Source organism: Lygodium microphyllum, chromosome 3 (genome assembly GCF_053477565.2).
Source record: "Lygodium microphyllum isolate KBCC chromosome 3, Lygodium_microphyllum_v1.1.10, whole genome shotgun sequence".
Classification (NCBI taxonomy): Eukaryota; Viridiplantae; Streptophyta; class Polypodiopsida; order Schizaeales; family Lygodiaceae; genus Lygodium; species Lygodium microphyllum.
Window position 1 is genome coordinate 56,617,879 of NC_141137.1, and position 6,372 is coordinate 56,624,250.

Below are 6,372 nucleotides of genomic sequence, written 5' to 3' on the forward strand. Positions count from 1 at the left end.
ATTCCTAAACCAGCAGGACACTAATCAGCTTGATAGTATAAGCTGTGTTAAGACCCCGGAATAAGCCAACAAACCATCCTTAGTTGTTGAGGACAGCAATTCATTAAGAAGGGGTGAGTGTAAGGGTATGGGCTTTGTAGCTATACCATGGCGTAAGAGCTAGAAATACCTATGTAAGGAGTAGTTGTGACTCTAAGCTCAGCTTGGTTTTCTACTCTATGTGTGATTCCCTATACTCAGTGTGGTGAACCCTTATATATGCGAGGTCACAAGGGTGTAGTCTTAAGATGTGCCTCAATGTTGTATCTTTTGATATCATGAATACAAAGATTCCTTATTAATATATCTTGTGTGTCATTTTGTTGTGCCTTTTTGTACTGAGGAGGTTAGTGGAGGCAGCTATTACAAATATACTTATGATTATGCACATATTCACACAAACAATGTGCAATGTCATAGCTTTCAAAGTGTATCATATGTTCCAATCAAAGCATGGCTAACCGATATACAAAGACTAGGAGATTTACACCACAAGACTCAAAGGAACATTTGGAAGATGTCCCTTTGTTTACAAGGGATTAGAAGGGAAAAATCACATATTGATGGAAAGTTCAAATTTTAATAAATGCAGACAATAAATGTGATGTTAATTAACTATACGTCTTGGTTCCACTTAATAGAACGGGAGAAGCGATCCATTTTCATACCCGGCAGCTATCGACGAAATATTACCATCCCTTGTCGAAAAGAACAATTTTCATCCTAGCCCCCTTAAATAATGTCCGAGCGAAGAATATGGAATCGTGCTTCTTACTCCTGTAAGAGCGAACCCGTACCACACTTCCAGCCATCGAGAAAAATGCATTCCCGTCAAAACAATTCTTAGGCTTTTGAGGGGCATTCCGAGAATTGAACTCGGGACCTCTCGCACCCTAAGCGAGAATCATACCACTAGACCAAATGCCCGCTGACAAACATTTCAATTTTGTAAAATTTATAAACATTTGAATATGGCTGATTTAAACAACAAGGAGATATTGAATGGGAATCCCATTGCCACTCTCCAGAATTGCAGATACCGTTGCTATCGAGAGTCAGCTTTGTGATGATAGTGACGAACGAAGCAAGAAGCAAACAGTAGAGGTGTCTTGAAGGCCTCCTCGCCAACGGAAGCTTTTATAGCCCTTTTCATGGTAGCTGCTCAAAAATCCTACAATAGCTAAGGCCCTCAACATCCTTTTTGTGAGAGAGAGAGAGAGAGAGAGAGAGAAGAAAAGCTCTGTCTTACCAAGCCCTAAAACACTACTATTACTATACTTCAACCACACGTGAGAGTTTTGGCACAAAGACCTATCCTCAAATCACCTTATACAAAGGCCAATCAGCTACGACTTCCAATCTTTAAAACAAACAACACAACGAAAGAAGCTACAAAATTTGGTCAAGAATTTGATATTGTAAAATGTCTAAAGCATGTAAGGTTAAGGTTGGTTCAATCTTAACAATGACATAGTATCAGAGAATCGTAGTTTATCTTATTAAAGAGATACGCAATAATCAAAAGGTCTTAAAGAGATTGAGAAAAACAAGGTAATTAGAATGCCAAGTAATGAAAGAGTGAATAAATTGGCTAAGCAATGGAAAGCAAGTAAAAAAGGTGAGTAGTGGAAAGTCAATAGGTCTACTATTTCACGTGTTTATCCCACATGTTTTGTAGAGATATGATATATGCCAACGCTATTGTTACACAGAGATTTGATGAGACAAATAATAACAACAATTTTAGGGTTTTGAGACTTTGTCATTGAAGTGTTTCGATATGGTCTTGTAACTCTAGTTTAGACATTTAAAAAGGTCAGTGATTTTGACCTCATCGAGTGCTATAATGGAGTCATTTATTACAATTGAAAGGTTGTTTTTCGACATGCATCTTAGTAGATGGTCCATGCTTAGGTTTTCCATGTCTAGTAGTAGTTCATGATGGCTCACTAAGTTCACCGTAGAACTAGTTCTTCAACACGTGTATATTATCTAGTTATTATTTGAAGTAATTATTGATTAAGTATAAAGGTTGCTTAATTTCTAATGCAAGTGTTTGCATTTGATCTAAGTATGAGTGCTTGAATTGTTCTAATCTATGTTTGGTAGACTCTAGGTTGCAAATATCATTCATTAGGCCAAATGTTATCAACCGGGTCAAAGACTTCAACCCCTAAGTCCTGGTATGGTCCTTGTGACACCTTAAATTTCAATGTTGTGGTAAAATAATATTTCAAGGTTATACTAGTTAATGTTATGATTTTGTGGCATTATAGTATGATATCATCGTATTAGCTTTAATACCACAAAATGATCAGTACCCTAGAGTTTTGAGGACATACAAAGATGCAACGTGGATGGTCCCTTAGAATGAACCCAAGCTGACCAAGGGATGCATAGAGTTAATAAGACATTAGTTTAAAACCTTGAATGTAATATGCTATCATATTTTGACATCATATTATTAATAATACTTCAACAATTCATATAGGTAATACTACAATCACAATGTTTTAAAATGGTAAATGATTAACTCTTTAATCCAACATTAATCCCATGCAAACTTATGAATAAAGTGAAGGTCATGCAATGTCAAATGCACAATAATCACAATCTAATCCTAATATATCATGTTTTCTTTTGAATCAAATGCATTCTCTAGTCTATCACTTTCTAAACTAGTCTAAGTGGTTGTCAAATTGTTGTGCTCATTACATTGGGTAGACGACCAAGCACTCACAACAACATCACACCCTACTATTCTACGACAATAGTGAGGATTTCAAGTTCACAATGAACACATACATCTCCATTGGGTCGTGGAAACAAGACCAAAATATTCAAGACATCTAGTCAACCTTGGGGTATGATGAAAGAACTATTACCTCAAGTAGTTTTATTTACTTACTCCCACTTATCCTTTCTCTTATCTAAAGAATGCAAGCTAGAGCAAGATGAAAACTACCACGCTATCTGAGTACTCATCAAAGCTTTGACTTCCACTAGTGTTATCCAGATGGTTATGGAAGGGTGCACTGATAGCTTCTTATCAATTGTGTGTACTCTATGGCTCCTCTCAATCTAGCTCCATTGATGTATTTCTCCCACACATGCTAGCAAGCAACAAAAGAAAGAAATAAGAAATCACTAATAAGCAAGAGGGAACAACACTCCAACCTCAATTTCAAGAAGCCTCGTAAAGCTCTCTTCTTCACCCTCTCAAGCTCAAGCAAAGCTACAACTAGATTAGAGAGGCTTTAAAATGTGTTTTTATTGGACACTCTATAGAGCAAAAAGAGTATCATTCTTATAACCCTGTCACTGGTGAGTTTAGAGTAAATAGGGATGTTATTTTTATGAGATGAGTAGTTGGTATGCATCTAGTTGAGATGCATTCACTAATCATTATAATCATGATAGTCAAGAAAAGCAAGAATCATGAACCCTCAATGGACCAAACACCATCCAGTAGCAAATTTGTAGTCAGTCCTTCATCTAGGAGACTAAGGAGTAGTCCCATATCTTCAAGTGCATCTAATAGTGTTGTAGGTAATGGTAAAGGAAAGAAGAAAGCATCAGATGCTATTGATGGATCTATTAGCATTCATTTTTTAAAGGAAACTCTATTGGGTTAGAAAGTTTGAATGATGAGTGTGGTATTACTTCACATAGGACACCAAGTGTATAGAGAGCACATGGTAATCTAAAGGCTCCATTGAGTGATCGAGTGATATGCAAGTCTAGCAAGGTGAGATACCTTGTTAAAATATTTTATTTTGAGAGTTATGCTACCCACTATTATCCGTATATGATAAAAGTATAGCAAGATAAGATACCATGCTAAAAGATTTTGTTTAAAGGTTAATGCAACCCACCATTATCCTTATGTGGTAAAGGTAGTTGAGAATGTTGAGCCCAATTATTTTGAGGAGATTGTTGGTCATTTTGATAATGTGGCAATGGATGAGGAGATGGTTGCACTAGAGGCCAACAGGACTTAGGATCTAGTGACATTGCCTAAGGGCATGAAAGCTATAGGTTGTAAGTATTTTCATAAAGTTAAGCATAATGCGATGGTTCTATTAATAGGAATAAGGCTAACTTTCTTGTAAAAGGTTATGCTCAAACATATGGCATATACTATGAAGAGATATTTAGTCAAATTACTAGGATGGTACTGTTAGATGTATGATCACTTTGGTAGTAGCCAAAGGTTCGACTTTATAGTAGATGGATATGAAGAATGCCTTCTTATATTGTCATTTGCAAAAAGAAGTGTATATGGAGCAACTAGTAGGCGATGAGGATTCGGAGCATCCCACATATGCATGCAAGTTAAGGTATGTGAAGTCCACCTTACATTATGCACCTTTTTATGAGGCAAGGATGTACAAGTATTTGGATACACAAATGCATATTGGGCTAGTAGCATGTCTAAAATACCTACTAGTAGATAATGTTTTCTTTGATAGTGTAGCAATTACTTGGAGTAGTAAAACGCAACCTATAGTTGTTTTATTAAGTACAGAGGTTGAGTATAAAGGTGATGGTATGGCAACATGTGAGATGGTATGGTTGCAAAGGTTATTAGGTAATTTAGATATGCAAGTAGATAGCTCCAATTATCATTCATTATGACAACATGAGTAGCATAGAATTGGCCAAAAACCCTATGTTGAATGACAGAATAAAACACATGAGCAGCGGCTAGGAATCCTACATTCTATGACAAGATAAAGCACATTGAGATATGTTATCATTTTGTGAAAGAGAAGATACTTGTAGGTGAGATTGACTTAGTGCATATCAATATACAGGATTAGGTAGCTAACATTTTTATGAAGACACTAGGTGCAAAGAAACTTCCAAGATTTTGAGACTTAGTTGGAGTTACAAAGATGCAATTGAGCTTGAGGGGGAGCTATAGAGATATAGTTGAGCTTGACGTCCCGAGAGTGTTGAGATGGCAATCTCAACACGTACAGACATTGATGATTGACCACCTAGGTAGATGGGTGTACAAATCTACACTTAGCATTTCAACGGTCATTATAACTCTCAAATGGCTACCAACTCATCGCTTATTATATTCAGTTCGTTACGTCTACCTACAATCGGTATAGTTCTAGGCTAGTAGGTTAGTATAATCAATTGTGTAATTTTTGACTTACTAAGTTGTTGTCCTTTGTATCATATCTTATCTACACTTCATGTGTATTGTATAGCAAGGTAGAAGAAAGAAAAACCAACAAGAAAATGTTATTGCCACTATATTTCTTCATGTGTTCTTGAGTAAGCTTCTCCTTGCATGTATTGTGTGTGTTCAATGCAATAGTTTGAGCAAGTTCCCCCACCACATAATTGGTGAAAAGTTGCAATTGTACAATAGAAAAAGTGATAGCTAACTAGATATGGTTGTTCTCTCTACACCTTGTGAATAAAGAATCCTATGATGTACTAGTATAGACAATTGTCAAATCACCAAGATGAAGGGTATTATGAGATACATTAGGGAAGCTTTGAGGTCTCGAAAATGTCCTATAAGAAATCCTAGAGAGAGAAAATATTTTGGGATTAAAAAGTCATTTTGTGGTTCTTTTTAAGTCTATTTTTTTATAAACAAGCATATCTAAAATCATAAAATGTCATTATCATAGCATTCTCATGGCCTACATCAAATTTAGAAATCTAAGCCTCCATGAAGATGATAAGGATTGGCCCAATATGACATTTTATCATAAAACTGATAATGAATACTCAATTTGAAATTGTTTGTCTTTTTATTGTCTCCCTCCATCCTCGTTTCCTTATTCCTTTCTCCTTCTTCTTGCTAGTTTCTTCCTTGTTCTTATTTTTTTGGATTCACATAGCTTTGTGATATTAATCTTCAATCACATCCTTAGCTATAGATCACTCATCCAATAATCTTTACATTTTTGGTAAAAAATCTCTTTATTATCTTCGTATATTTAGTTAGAATATGAGTATGAGATGATCATAAAAAGAGTAAAACTCAACACTATTTCAAAGTCCATAAAGCATGTGTGGAGATTTGAAGGGAAAAAAACGTGATCTTTGCTTCAATGGAAGGTTATATACTGAATAGCAATCTCCTTTCTACAATAGTTCTTCATTTTGATGAGTTGTATTAATGATGGTTACACTTTTTTTTAAGGATATAACTCAATCTTGTTGTAGGGAAAGATGTTTTGAGATTAAAGAATCACTTATAAACAAAACATAGAAATGAGTTGTTGCATGGTGAAAGCAAGTTAACACATTATACTTCTTGTGTTCAATAGCATTAATATATTTAAAAAATAGGTGTATGAT

At 35.4% G+C, this 6,372-nt stretch overlaps 1 non-coding gene across 1 annotated transcript; it reads right to left on the minus strand.

Moving 5' to 3' along the window:
• Positions 1 to 894: 894 nt before the first annotated feature.
• TRNAP-AGG (transfer RNA proline (anticodon AGG)) lies at positions 895 to 966 on the minus strand. Its single transcript has one exon. It is a non-coding gene; the product is annotated as a tRNA-Pro (tRNA).
• Between the last annotated feature and the right edge of the window lie 5,406 nt (positions 967 to 6,372).